We start from the raw sequence: 15,807 nt of genomic DNA on the forward strand, positions 1-15,807 counted from the left end.
TTGTGTCTTGAGAGTCACAAAACCTTCCTTCGTCATCAATGTTGCGATAATAAGTACCAATTCATATGTTAAATGTTGGAAATTACACCCACGAAGTTCACCGAACAGAGGTCCATGTGAAGTGGACAGCTACCAACGTAATACAAAGGGTCTTAAGAGTCACCGAATATTCCTCCATAATCAATTGTGCGAGAATAACTAGCGAAAAGAGTGACGAAGCAAAAAACCCTCATGCTTCAAAGGAAAGCAATGTGGAGGATCCGAAGCAGATAATAGAATATAAACAGACTACCTTTCCAGAACACTTGAAGAATAGGCTTTTTTTTTTTTTTTTTTTTTTTTTTTTTTTTGTAACGATGAATGACTAACAATTTCTCGCATTCGACTCTTGGAGAAACCGGAAAGAATTCTGACATTTTGGGCGATGAAGCATTAAGTCTCTATTTTCAGATCTATGTAATAATATCAGACAACACTTAAAACTGTTCCAATCATCTTTTCTCAGCTATACATTCTCCGTGATCTTGTTCGAAACAATCTGTTTGCTGTCGTGTATTTCTAATAATTATATAAAGTAGATAGAGACATTATACTGAACAATAATGCGAGACATAAAGAGCATTGCAGAGAATTTCGGTATTACTTGCAACCGCGCATAACACTTAGAGACTTCAAATTGGCTGCTATGATTGCCATGAGGACGCATTTCCCCAAAGCCTTAATTAAAGGTTATATTTTTCATTAAGTCAATTATGAAGAGTTGTTAATTAAGAACTGCGAACGGCACACATATAACGAGGAAGATGCCACAACAAAGGAAGAAGGGAGATACCTCATAGATCTACATTTCGTACATCGGATAATGTACAGGAAGTATTTAGTATTTTGAGTGAAAATATTACCGAAACCGTAGAACTGTTGCACGTTGCATTAAAAAGAATTTGCCACTATTATAGAATAGCTAGAAGAGGAAGAATGCAAACTATACTACCCAGCTTTCCTCCCGATTCATGGAATGTGTATGAACCTGTATTGAATAGATAAGACAAGATGAGATAAGATTTATTTCTACCATTAATCAAACGCATGGATAAGAACTAGGCATTGTCAAACAAATCTTAAAAATGTTACAATTTCATTTTTCAAAAGAAAAAGAAACTCTGTGACTGAAATCTTGTATAACAGAAATTCATTTAAAGTATAAGTTTTGCTTTTAACCATTTAGAAATTATTTTACAAAATCTAATTAAAGGTAACTCTCTCGCAGTTTGTGGAGGGTTATTAAAGAATTTAAGTTTTAAATGTTTATGGGTATTTGCTGTCTTACTTAACCAGAAATGTGATATATTTATATCATGCTTATTTCTAGTGCCATAATATTATGATAAAAATTCTTGTTTATGTCCTTGATATAAACCAGATAAATTTAAATGAACAAGAAAGGCAATATCATAATTTTTAAAGAAATAACACTATCTCTAATATAATTTATTTTAGAGAGTCGTTGAATAGCTACATCTTACAGCTTTTCTTTGCCAAATAAAAGTTTCCAACGCTAAAGACGAATTCCCCCAAAGTTTAATACCATAGTTTAAAATTCAGAGGAAAAAGGCATCAGATGCAGTTAGTAACACATCATGAGTAACAGTAGTTCTTAGTTCCTTTAGTAAAAAATATTGCTCGAAATAATATCTTACAAATGTTATCAACATATTTTTCTGAGTTCAGTTTACTATCTAAATTTATACACAGTAATTTAGGTTAGTCAGATGTAGCAACGTCGTTCGAACTAATTACAAAATTTAAAGAGTGAATTATATTTTCAGTTTCAGTCATATTTATTGCAAGATAATTTAATCAAAACAATTTAATCAACCGAATTGTGACCCCTCAGGGACTCCAAGATTAGCCCTTTTAAATGATGATTAAGTTATGTTTGCCGCTATTGCTGGCAATTGGTTGCATTTCAACCTCTTTCAGTCTATAATAACAAAGTTTTAAAATTAAAGTATCATGTGTAATGCAATCAAAAGCTTTCTTTAAATCAAATAAGATTACACCTGTTAAATATATGTTTTTAAAGCTCTCTAAAAAGTTATTTAAAGTAACGTTCATTATAGTAGAATATTTTGGTCTAAAACTATATTGCTTAAGATAGAATAAATTACTGGATAAAAATAATTTTATAATTTGGTCAACTTAGAAGACTCAATTATTTTACTAATTTTGGGACAATAGCGATTTGTCGGTAACTTGACGGGTTATTTCGCTCACATTTCTTAAAAAATAGGTAGCTCCGTGGATAATGTATGACAAGTAGGGAAATGATTTTGGAATTAAACTAAATTTATCAAATAGATAATTGGAATAAGAATAGCTCATACAATAGTTTTCGAAATCTTAAAAACACAAACACATCTTCACTTCGGGAAGTGTTCTTTTGATTTATAATAGTAATGACTAGAGTTAACAATTCTATGCCGTTACATTGCGCTTCATGCGCCTCTGACTTTAGCTACCATTACCTAATTGCGTTGGGTGGGGGATTTCAGTGTGTTTCGTTCAGTAGTGAGCTTTAGTTGATCGGTTACATTACGACCGAATACTGCTATTCGTAACAGGCAACATTCAACGTCCTGTAAAGAAGAATAATAGCAAGATGCCGAGGACGAAATTTGTGACTTAATTTCAAATATCCCTCCAATGTTTCTGCAGAAATGGAACGAAGTTTCTGTAGATATGAGGCTGTGTTTTCTAGCAACAGGCAATCATCCTGCTTTGAATATTTGAAAATATGGTTTGTTATTTACTGCAACAATATGTGAAATGGAAAATTATGTAAAATAAAAACGTAATACACAATCATACAAACATAGTGAAATAATAAGACTGATACTTGTCAATGTCATATTAGGTGTATTTCTACAAACAGAAAATAACATGTCAATGAAAATGAATACGAGTAGTTTGGAACACGAAACAGGAACAAATGTAGCAAACAAGATGAAAAAAATACTGGATAAACATTATGGATATTTATCTCTATGTAAAATTTGTGACAATTTCAAATGAGGAAATTTATAATAATGATACAGATTTTGAGATAGATAATGCTTGTGTAAAGTACTTCAAATAATGTCCTCATTGTTTCTGCAGAAGAGGAACGAAATTTTTCTATAGGCCTATGTAAGGCTGTGTCTTCTAGCAACAGGTAATCATTCTTCTTTGAAAATTTGAAAATGTGGTTTCTTATTCACTGCAGAAATATGTGAAATGAAAAATTTTGCAAAACAAAAACGTAATACACCATCATATTAACATAGTTAAATAAATAAGCTCATACTTGTCAATTTTATATTAGGTGTATTTTCTACAGACAGAAAAATAGAATGTCTTTAAAATAGTGCAATTTTTCTTTAACAAAGAAAACGATGTCTTTAAATTTTTCTTTAGCAGATAGTTAGTTGAGTGTTAGAGAAGGCCGTATGGCCTCAACTCTGCCAGGTTAAATAAACCATTATTATTATTATTATTATTATTATTATTATTATTATTATTGTTGTTGTTGTTGTTGTTGTCGATGTGTATTGAAGTCAAAGGAGTGGCATTCAATCACTCAAATGCTGAGGACTAACTTACCGTGATGATAAGCATGAGTTCAATCGAACGAAAGACACTGCGTTAACTCACTCCAACTCTGAGACGTGCTCAACGTTAGAGGCGCACGAAGCGTACTAGTAATATAATGGCATATATTTCTCAGGCCTAGTAATGACTATTCTTTTACATTTAAAATTCCAAATGCTTTGGTAATAAAAATATTATTGAATAAAATTACAAATATGTAAAGTCATTAATGGTATTATCATCACAGATATCATTCCCATCATCATCACTGTCGTCACTAAAACTATATAGTACAGCTATTCTCTTATTATTAAGGGATTTAATGTCATTAGACACATTAATAAAATAATAGACGAACTCAGTGGAAGGATGGCACTGAAAATTTCGAAGAATTGTAATAACGCATCATGGGTCGTTTGGAAATTTTTGCATAACGTAAGAGACGATGAAAACGAGAATGAAATTCTGATACAGCAATTATTACTCGCAGGCCATATGAAATGGTAGATAGTTGCCAGCAATATAAATAGCAAGGAGGTATCCTGGTCTTCCTAAGGGCTTTGAGCTACTGGTTAAAACTCCAAACAATCCAACTGGTTAACAATGAACATCCATAGTTGTGGAAATCTTCTTCGAAGTTACTCAAAAGTGAAAAGTTATCTTAACTTACATAGAAGTCAAACTCAATAAAAATTTAAAGCATTCACTGCAGAGGATATAGCTTTAACTTTTATCTTTAGACTTATATAATTGGACAACATGAAATTGGACGTGGATTCGTATTAGACATAATGTATAAATTAGAACTAACCATATTATATATCTTTTGTTAGACATACTGTCATTGGATTCATTTTATCGGACCTTCTGTCAGAATAATATATATATATATTTTGATCTACTGGCTGTGTATCACCTAAAGTAATTAATGAATTAGAATTGAAGACTGATACGCTGAAAATTCCTTAATTACTTAATTTCAGATTTTCCATGGACGCCAATGAATGTGCCAAGGCGAGTAACTTAGGAAACGTTGGAAGTACCAGAAAGGTTTCCTTGTATTTCAAAAGGCATCTGCTAGGTGGTCAACACTGAGAACGCTGAATGTGTCAAGTGTTGCTAGCAGTGTTGGAGAGAGTGTTGTAACCTTAACCTGTTTAACGCTCGTGCCCATATAACGCTAGTGCATTTAGTATATTATGTATTGTTTGTCACATGTTTCTTCAGTGTTTACTGCATTTAGTGCATTACGGTGTTGAGGAAAGGAAGGATCTGTAACTCAAGAACTTCGAGCTAACAGTTCACGGTAAGCCATATTAAAATACAATGAAGCAATCACTGACAAATTTGAAGTCATTGGTATTGATTGCACTGTGTAGTAGAGTACAATGAAATAAAACACAATATTATGATATTTATTTTATTTTGTTAGATTTTATTAACAGACTACTAATTATTTATTATTATTATTATTATTATTATTATTATTATTATTATTATTATCAACGAAATCAATGGGCACTGATGGTATTCCAAATTTTATAATAAAAGGATGTTCTGAAATTCTTGTACCTTTATTAGTTCACATATTTAACTTAAGCTTGAAAACTGGAGTATTTCCATCTTACTGGAAACAAGCAGCAGTTATTCCTGTGTTTAAAAATGGCAAAAGGGATGTAGTTTGTAACTACAGACCTATCTCTATTTTATATAATTTCTCAGAAAATTTTGAAACTATAATTCACAAGCATATTTATTTTCTTTTTTTTTTTTTGTAAAAACAAATTAAATTCTGCACAGCACGGATTTACTAAATCCAAAACTACTACAACTAACTTAGTCTCTTATTTGAATCACATTGTATCAGTTGTTGAATCCCAGGGCCAAACTAATGCAATATATTTTGATTTCAGTAAGGCGTTTGATGTAGTTCCACATTCTATTCTTTTGTCTAAATTAGATAATATAGGACTATCGGTAAGCTACGTAAGCTGGTTTGAAAATTATTTACACGATAGACAATCTAGTGTACGAATTTCGAATACTCTCTCTGATCCTTTTAATATTATTTGTGGTGTGCCCCAGGGCTCAACTTTAGGACCTCTTCTATTCTTAATCTTCATTGACAACATTTGCAAAAGAATAAGTTCTGACTATCTATTATTCGCTGACTATTATTAGTGTTGCCGACTGTCAATTTCTTCAGGATGACATTAATTCAATTACCAATTGGTCAGTTGATAATGGGATGATGATTAATGAATCCAAAACTTACGTAATATCATTTTCAAGGAAAACCTGTACACTAAAACATAGCTATCATCTAAAAAATATATTAATTAACAGAAAAGATTGTATTAGAGACCTCGGTGTATTAATTGATAATAAATTATAGTTTCACAATCACATTGATTATATTTATAACCATGCAATAAGAATGTTAGGAATAATTCGGTCAATTACTTATTCTTTTTCAACACCTGACTCTCTTTTAATACTATACTATGCATTAGTGAGATCGAAACTCGAATATGCATCTGTAGTTTGGAACTCTATTACTAGTTCTGATTCGGAAAAACTGGAAAATATTGAAAGGAAATTTATTTCATTATGTTTGTACAGATTCCTGCCTAATAACTCTGGGTATAACTATGATAAAAATGCGAGCACTTTAAATGTCGAAGCCTGTATGCCAGACGTCATGATATCGATTACTTATTCTTATGTAAGGTCCTTAAAGGTGATATTAATTGTCAGTCTTTCTTAAACAGTGTCAGCCTTCGTATTCCTATGAAGGACATAAGAAATCACAAACTCTTCTATATTAGAAATTCTAAATCTTCTCGCCAGCCTCCAGATGTATTAAACAAGCTAACTTACATGTACGTGATTTCGATCCATTCAGTGTATAGAAGTATTAGAATATGGCAATGTCTTTGGTAATATTAATTGCATTATCTTCCTACACATATTGGTAATACTTTTGTATGAATAAACTCCTTTCCATAACATATAATAGTATTAATTCTTGTAAAATAATGTTGTAATCTATGTTCTTTATTTTGTTGTTATCTAAATTATGTAATGTGTACCATAGTTGTTCATTTTATTGGACTATTTGTATCACTGTCCTGGACTTTTATTGGCCTATGGCTGTTGTCCATCACATAAATATCAATAAATAAATCAATTATTACCATCATCAACATCATTGTTATAATGTTTTTTTGTTGTACTGAGGAATGATACATGTCAATTATGGGATAAGTTGAATATGAAAACAAAAATAACCTCAGTTTAAGGACGTATTTACCATGGTTGAATTTCTTGATATGAAGTTCAGGGAATTTACACCTTTTTGACCAGACCACATCAATATTTCGTTATTAAACAAAATCATAGACGTAATACTACCGACTGTGACTCACATTTTCAATGCCTCAATTATGACTTCGACTTACTCACAGCAATGGAAACTCGCTTTTGTCCACCCACTTCCCAAGACCAAAACACCGATATCTCTTAATAACTATAGACCTATTAGCATCCTACGTGCCCTATAAAAAGCATTGGAACGCATTGTACACAAGCCACTGACGGAATACTTAAACAAATACAAACTTCTCGTCTCTTAACAATCAGGTTTCAGTGACGGACTTAACACAAGTACAGTATTACTGAAAATCACGGAAGACCTGCGCGAGGCCCGGGACGAAAGTAAATTGACAATAATGACTTTACTTGACTACAGCAAAGCCTTCGATTCTGTAGATATTGACTTATTAATATGTAAACTTAGAAGACTACACCTAAAAGAACACGTTGACCTGTGCTTTGCATCTTACCTTAATGCCCGCCAACAAAGTCTGATAGCTGGAAATCGTTCTTCCTCTTGGCAGGCCGTGAGGTCAGGGATCCCACAGGGATCAGTTCTTGGCCCTTTACTATTTACAATTTATATCAACGACATATCAGAATCTCTAAAGTACTGCCGACACCATCTCTATGCAGACGATCTCCAAATATACATAAAATTCCAAATGATGCGATAACTAAAATTAATGACAACCTCGGCTCAACTTGGACATGGACACGGAAATTCCGACTTAAACTAAATCCAGAAAAATCACAGTCAATCATTGTGGGCCATCCATGTTTGTTAAGCACTATTACCATTCCAAATTTGTCCCCGATTAAAATATACGGCACCGAAATTCCGTTCAGTGAATCATTAAAGAACCTAGATATTTATATAGATCAAAGTTTAAATTGGAACATTCAAGTTGCAGAAACCTGCAAAAAAATAATCTCATTAATCCACTCGTTTAGGCGATTGAAGACTTTTCTACCCTTTTCCCTGAAAAAGATGTAAGTGCAAACACTCGTGATGTCCCACTTCGATTACTGTGACATTCTGTTTACTGACCTAAGCATTACTTTGGCGCAGACACTATAACGTGTTCATAATATGTGCGTCCGTTTCGTCTGTAACATTCGCCGGGCTGATCACGTAACACCATCCCTCGAAATGTTGTCCTGGCTCGGTCTAGAAGATCGTAGGAAAATCCACTGTATTTCCCTTCTCTTTCAAATATTACATTTCTCCATTCCAATCTATCTTGCGTCCCGTTTTCAAAATTTATCCACCCATCATAACCTAGACACACGATCACAACACTCCTCAATATTATCCATTCCCTCCCACCGAATATCCTCTTACTCATCTTCTTTCACTGTGTCTGTTCCTCGCCTTTGGAATTCCCTACTAAATAAAGTCAGGGACTGTCAGACATCAAACCAATTTAAGAACAGACTAAAGAAATAGATTTCTAACAATTCTTGTTAACAATAATAGCTGTTTCAGGTTTCTCAATGTTTAATGGTTATATATAACACAGAATAAATATTATAATTATCTCATTATTACCATTATCATTATCATCACTATTATTATTAGATTTATTATTATTATTATTTTATTATTATTATTATTATTATTATTATTATTATTATTGTAATTGATGTTATCACTATTCCTTACCAATGTTTATTATTGTCAAACTAACATTACTTATCCAACATACGTTATTCATTTGTGTTGTTTCATGGTCTAGATATTATGGTAATAACCAGGGAAAGGATTTATATGTAAATACATATTTACTTATAAAGCTAATATAATTTATATTTTGCATTATCTTTATGTTTCACAATGTGTAGGGTTGAAAAATCCTACTTTTATTTTCCATATTTTTCCATATTTTAGAGTTTAGTACATATTTTCGTTAATTTCCATATATTTTCCATATTTCATATAAAACAGTCCATATTATATTAGGTTTAACAATAAAACAAAACAAAATTCCATTAACTTTTAAAAATACATTTCAACAATAGAGATTTAAACACATGTTCAGTAATCCCTTTAACATCAGAGTTATTTGAAAATTAGCAGTCCTATCAACAATGGGAAAGTAAGTTACAAAACTGTATTAATTTAATTTAAAATTTTTAACAGACTTCAGTTGTGCAGCTCAACAGTTAAATGCCAGTCAGAGTACACATAAGTTCAGTTTTGTAAATCATACTATAAAGACGGTAAATATGCCAAAAGTACGTCATTCAGTCAATTTAAAATCAAAACTAACAAGTTACATTTCAGAATTTAAAGAAGATGGTTTATCAACTGACAATAAAATATTATTTTGTAATTTGTGTCAGTGTGCAGTATCATCTACACAAAAGTTCCTGGTGCAACAACACATTACAACTAGTAAACATCAGGCCAACAAACAACTAAATTCCAAGCAGAGACAATTGTTTTTAACACAACCAACAACATCGAATGTAAGATCTGAGTTTAACATCGACCTGTGCCGTTCTCTCATCTCTGCTGATATTCCTCTCTACAAACTAAAGAATAAGGTCTTCAGGGAATTCCTTGAAAAATATACTCAACATACAATCCCGGATGAGTCAACACTTAGGAAGACGTATGCTCCATCCATCTACGATGAGACAATACAGAAGATAAGAGATGAAATTAAAGATAGTTCAATTTGGGTTTCCATTGATGAGACTCCCGACAAAGAAGGTAGACTTGTTGGTAATGTAGTTATCGGTTTGTTAAGTGAACAATATTCTGAACGAATTCTTTTACATTGTGATGTTCTAGAAAAGTGCAATAACAAAACTATAGTTAAACTGTTCAACGAAGCTATGGGTATCCTGTGGCCAAAGGGTATTATGTACGATAATGTGTTATTCTTTATTAGCGATGCTGCCCCTTATATGGTCAAAGCTGGACAAGCATTATCTGTTGTATATCCTAAATTGACTCATTTTACTTGTGTGGCGCATGCATTTCATCGTGTGGCAGAAGTGGTCAGAGACAATTTCCCTAAAGTAGATTTGTTGATTTCATCAGTGAAAAAAGTATTTCTCAAAGCTCCCAGTAGAGTTAACGTGTTGAAAGAAATGTACCCTGAAATTCCATTGCCACCAAAGCCAATTTTAACTAGATGGCGTACATGGCTAGAAGCAGTTGAATATTATGCCGAACATATAGACTCTATTAACAATGTTCTCCTTGCATTGGACTCTGAAGATGCAGTCTCAATTGATACTGCGAAAACAGTTACCTGTGAAATAAGTGTGAAGAATGACTTAGCTCACATTCAGCATACATTTTCATGCATCATAAAAACGCTCAAAAGTCTCCAAAATAGGCACCTTTCACTATCTGAAAGTTTTGAAATTATAAATAGTACTGTGGAACAACTGAATCGTGGTAGAGGTAAAGTTGCAGATGCAGTAAGAGCTAAGGTGGACACTGTACTTTCAAAAAACCCTGGATATGAAGAACTACAAAAGGTTGTTGCTGTGATGAGTGGTGAATCAACAGTGAAGATTAACTTGGACTTATCCCCAGCAGACATTGTGAAATTGAATTATGTACCAGTTACTTCTTGTGACGTCGAACGCTCTTTTAGTCAGTATAAATCTATCCTCAGAGACAATAGAAGAAGATTCACTTTTCAGCACTTGAAAGAAATGTTTGTAACCTATTGTTATGGTAACAGACAATAAAAATTGTGTTTTGTTGAAACTACATTGGAAGATAAGGTACGTCCATTATATTTTTTGTTTAGTTTGATTAAAATGTACCAATATTTAACGTACATAGTCATTTTTTTATAATTTTAAGTCCATATTTAATTCCATATTTTGGTAAAAATCCATATTTAATTCCATATTTTGGTAAAAATAACTACATATATATTTACATATTTCATATATTTTTAGTCCATATAAATCCGTTCCCTGGTAATAACTATGTAACCAATTCTACTCAATAAGAATTATAGTCTGGCTGAGCGGAAGAGAAGGCGTACTGGCCTTACCTCTCCCAGATTAGATAAATAAAATATTATATTATTATCCTGTAAGAATTTTCAGTGTGTTGACGCAGAACACATCCAGCATTTTCTTGGCAGTGCAGCGTACCACATTCAGCGTCTTCTTGTCAGTGCAACATAGCATATTCAGAAATATTTTGGCAGTACAGCTAAGCACATCCAGCATTTTCTTGGCAGTGCAGCTAAGCACATCCAGCATTTTCTTGGCAGTGCAGCTTAGCACATTCAGCGTTTTCTTGGCATTGCAGCATAGCACATTCCGCGCTTTCTTGGCAGTGCAGCATAGCACATTCAGCGTTTTCTCGGCAGTGCAGCATAGCACATTCAACGTTCTCTTGGTACTGAAGCATAGCACATTCAGCATTTTTCTTGGTAGTGCAGCATAGCACATTCAGCGTTTTCTTCGCATTGCAGCATAGCACATTTAGCGCTTTCTTGGCAGTAGAGAATAGCACATTCAGCGTTATCTTGATAGTGCAGCATAGCACATTCAGGGTTTTTTTGGTAGTGCAGCATAGCACATTCAACGTTTTCTTGGCAGTGCAGCATAGCACATTCAGCGCTTCCTTGGCAGTGCAGCATAGCACATTCAGCGTTTTCTTGGCAGTGCAGCATAGCACATTCAGCATTTTCTTGGCAGTGCAACATAACACATTCAACGTTTTCTTGGCAGTGCAACATAGTACATTCAGCGTTTTCTTGGCAGTGCTACATAGCACATTCAGCGCTTTCTTGGCAGTGCAACATAGCACATGCAGCGTTTTCTTGGCAGTGCACCATAGCATAGTCAGCGCTTTCTTCGCAGTGCAACATAGCCCATTCAACGTTTTCTTGGTAGTGCAGCATAACACATTCAGCGTTTTCTTGACAGTGTAACATAGCACATTCAGCGTTTCCTTCGTAGTGCGGCATAGCACATTCAGCGTTTTCTTGGTAGTACAGCGTAGCACATTCAGCGTTTTCTTGGCAGTGCAAAATAGCACATTCAGCGCTTTCTTGGCAGTACAGCATAGCACAATCAGGGTTTTCTTGCTACTGCAGCATAGCACATTCAGCGTTTTCTTGGTAGTGCAGCACAGCACATTCAGCGTCTTCTTAGCACTGCAGCATAGCACATTCAGCGCCTTCTTGGCAGTGCAATATAGCACATTCAACGCTTTCTTGGCAGTGCAACATAGCACATTCAGCTATTTCTTGGCAGTGCAACATAGCACATTCAGCGTTTTCCTGGTAGTGCAGCATAGCACATTCAGCGTTTTCTTGGCAGTGCAACATAGCACATTCAGCGTTTTCTTGGCAGTGCAGCATACCATATTCAGCGTTTTCTTGGCAGTGCAACATAGCACATTCAAGGTTTTCTTGGCAGTGCAACATAGCTCATTCAGCATTTTTCTTGGTAGTGCAGCATAGCATATTCAGCGCTTTCTTTGCAGTGCAACATAGCACATTCAACGTTTTCTTGGCAGCGCAACATAGCATATTCAGCGCTTTCTTGGCAGTGCAACATAGCACATTCAGCGTTTTCTTGGCAGTGCAGCATAGCACATTCTGCACTTTCTTGGCAGTGCAACATAGCACATTCAACGTTTTCTTGGCAGTGCAGCATAGCACATTCAGCGTTTTCTTGGCAGTGCAGCATAGCACATTCAGCGTTTTCTTGGCAGTGCAACATAGCACATTCAGCGTTTTCTTGGTAGTGCAGCATAGCACATTCAGCGGATTCTTGGCAGTGCAGAATAACACATTCAGCGTTTTCTTGGCAGTGCAACATAGCACATTCAGCGTCTTCTTGGTAGTGCAGCATAGCACATTGAGCTTTTTCTTGGTAGTGCAGCATAGCACATTCAGCGTTTTCTTGGTAGTACAGCATGGCACATTCGGCGTTTTCTTGGTAGTGCAGCATAGCACATTCAGCCTCTTCTTTGTAGTCCAAATATTGCACATTCAGCATTTTCTTTGCATTGCAGCATAGCACATTCAGCGCTTTCTTGGCAGTACAGCACAGCACATTCAGCGCTTTCTTGGCAGTGCAGCATAGCACGTTCAGCCTTTTCTTGGCATTGCAGCATAGCACATTCAGCGCTTCCTTGGTAGTACAGCATAGCACATTCAGGGTTTTCTTGCTAGTGCAGCATAGCACATTCAACGGTTTTTTGGCAGTGCAGCATAACACATTCAGCGTTGTCTTGGCAGTGCAGTATAGCACATTCAGCGATTTCTTGGCCGTGTAGCATAGCATATTCAGCGTTTTCTTGGCAGTGCAGCATAGCACATTCAGCGCTTTCTTGGCAGTGCAGCATAGCACATTCAGCGTTTTCTTGGTAGTGCAGCATAGCACATTCAGCGTTTTCTTGGCAGTGAAGCATAACACATTCAACGTTTTCTTGGCAGTGCAGCTTAGCACATTCAGCGTTTTCTTGGCAGTGCAGCATACCACATTCAACGTTTTCTTGGCACTGCAGCTTAGCACATTCAGCGTTTTCTTGGCAGTGCAGCATACCACATTCAACGTTTTCTTGGCACTGCAGCTTAGCACATTCAGCATTTTCTTAAGGGTGAAGCCACATTCAGCGTTTCCTTGGCAATGCAGCTCAGCACATTCAGTGTTTTCTTGGCGGTGCAGCATAGCACATTCAGCGTTTTGTTCGCAGTGCAGCATACCACATTCAACTTTTTCTTGGTATTGCAGACAAGCACATTCAGTGTTTACTTGGCAGTGCAGCATAGCACATTCAGTGTTTACTTGGCAGTGCAGCATAGCACATTCAGCATTTTCTTGGCAGTGTAGCATAGCACATTCAGCGTTTTCTTGGCAGTGCAGCATACCACATTCAACGTTTTCTTGGCAGTGCAGCATAGCACATTCAGCGTTTTCTTGGCACTGCAGCATAGCACATTCAGCGCCTTCTTGGCAGTGCAATATAGCACATTCAACGCTTTCTTGGCAGTGCAACATAGCACATTCAGCTATTTCTTGGCAGTGCAACATAGCACATTCAGCGTTTTATTGGCAGTGCAACATAGCAGATTCAGCGCTTTCTTGGCAGTGCAACATAGCACATTCAGCGTTTTCGTGGTAGTGCAGCATAGCACATTCAGCGTTTTCTTGGCAGTGCAACATAGCACATTCAGCGTTTTCTTGGCAGTGCAGCATACCACATTCAGCGTTTTCTTGGCAGTGCAACATGGCACATTCAAGGTTTTCTTGGCAGTGAAACATAGCTCATTCAGCATTTTTCTTGGTAGTGCAGCATAGCATATTCAGCGCTTTCTTTGCAGTGCTACATAGCACATTCAACGTTTTCTTGGCAGCGCAACATAGCATATTCACCGCTTTCTTGGCAGTGCAACATAGCACATTCAGCGTTTTCTTGATAGTGCAGCATAGCTCATTCAACCTTTTCTTGGCAGTGCAGCATAGCACATTGAGCGTTTTCTTGGCAGTGCAACATAGCACATTCTGCGCTTTCTTGGCAGTGCAACATAGCACATTCAGCGTTTTCTTGGCAGTGCAGCATAGCACATTCAGCGTTATCTTGGCAGTGCAACATAGCACATTCAGCGTTTTCTTGGTAGTGCAGCATAGCACATACAGCGGATTCTTGGCAGTGCAGAATAACACATTCAGCGTTTTCTTGGCAGTGCATCATAGCACATTCAGCGCCTTCTTGGTAGTGCAGCATAGCACATTGACTTTTTTCTTCGTAGTGCAGCATAGCACATTCAGCGTTTTCTTGGTAGTACAGCATAGCACATTCGGCGTTTTCTTGGTAGTGCAGCATAGCACATTCAGCCTCTTCTTTGTAGTCCAATATTGCACATTCAGCATTTTCTTTGCATTGCAGCATAGCACATTCAGCGCTTTCTTGGCAGTACAGCATAGCACATTCAGCGCTTTCTTGGCAGTGCAGCATAGCACGTTCAGCCTTTTCTTGGCATTGCAGCATAGCACATTCAGCGCTTCCTTGGTAGTACAGCATAGCACATTCAGGGTTTTCTTGCTAGTGCAGCATAGCACATTCAACGGTTTTTTGGCAGTGCAGCATAACACATTCAGCGTTGTCTTGGCAGTGCAGTATAGCACATTCAGCGATTTCTTGGCCGTGTAGCATAGCATATTCAGCGTTTTCTTGGCAGTGCAGCATAGCACATTCAGCGTTTTCTTGGTAGTGCAGCATAGCACATTCAGCGTTTTCTTGGCAGTGAAGCATAACACATTCAACTTTTTCTTGGCAGTGCAGCTTAGCACATTCAGCGTTTTCTTGGCAGTGCAGCATACCACATTCAACGTTTTCTTGGCACTGCAGCTTAGCACATTCAGCGTTTTCTTGGCAGTGCAGCATACCACATTCAACGTTTTCTTGGCACTGCAGCTTAGCACATTCAGCATTTTCTTAAGGGTGAAGCCACATTCAGCGTTTCCTTGGCAATGCAGCTCAGCACATTCAGTGTTTTCTTGGCGGTGCAGCATAGCACATTCAGCGTTTTGTTCGCAGTGCAGCATACCACATTCAACTTTTTCTTGGTATTGCAGACAAGCACACTCAGTGTTTACTTGGCAGTGCAGCATAGCACATTCAGTGTTTACTTGGCAGTGCAGCATAGCACATTCAGCATTTTCTTGGCAGTGTAGCATAGCACATTCAGCGTTTTCTTGGCAGTGCAGCATACCACATTCAACGTTTTCTTGGCAGTGCAGCATAGCACATTCAGCGTTTTCTTGGCAGTGCAGCATAGCACATTCAGTGTTTCCTTGGCAGTG

The sequence above is a fragment of the Periplaneta americana genome, chromosome 14, assembly GCF_040183065.1.
Source record: "Periplaneta americana isolate PAMFEO1 chromosome 14, P.americana_PAMFEO1_priV1, whole genome shotgun sequence".
In the NCBI taxonomy this organism is placed as follows: Eukaryota; Metazoa; Arthropoda; class Insecta; order Blattodea; family Blattidae; genus Periplaneta; species Periplaneta americana.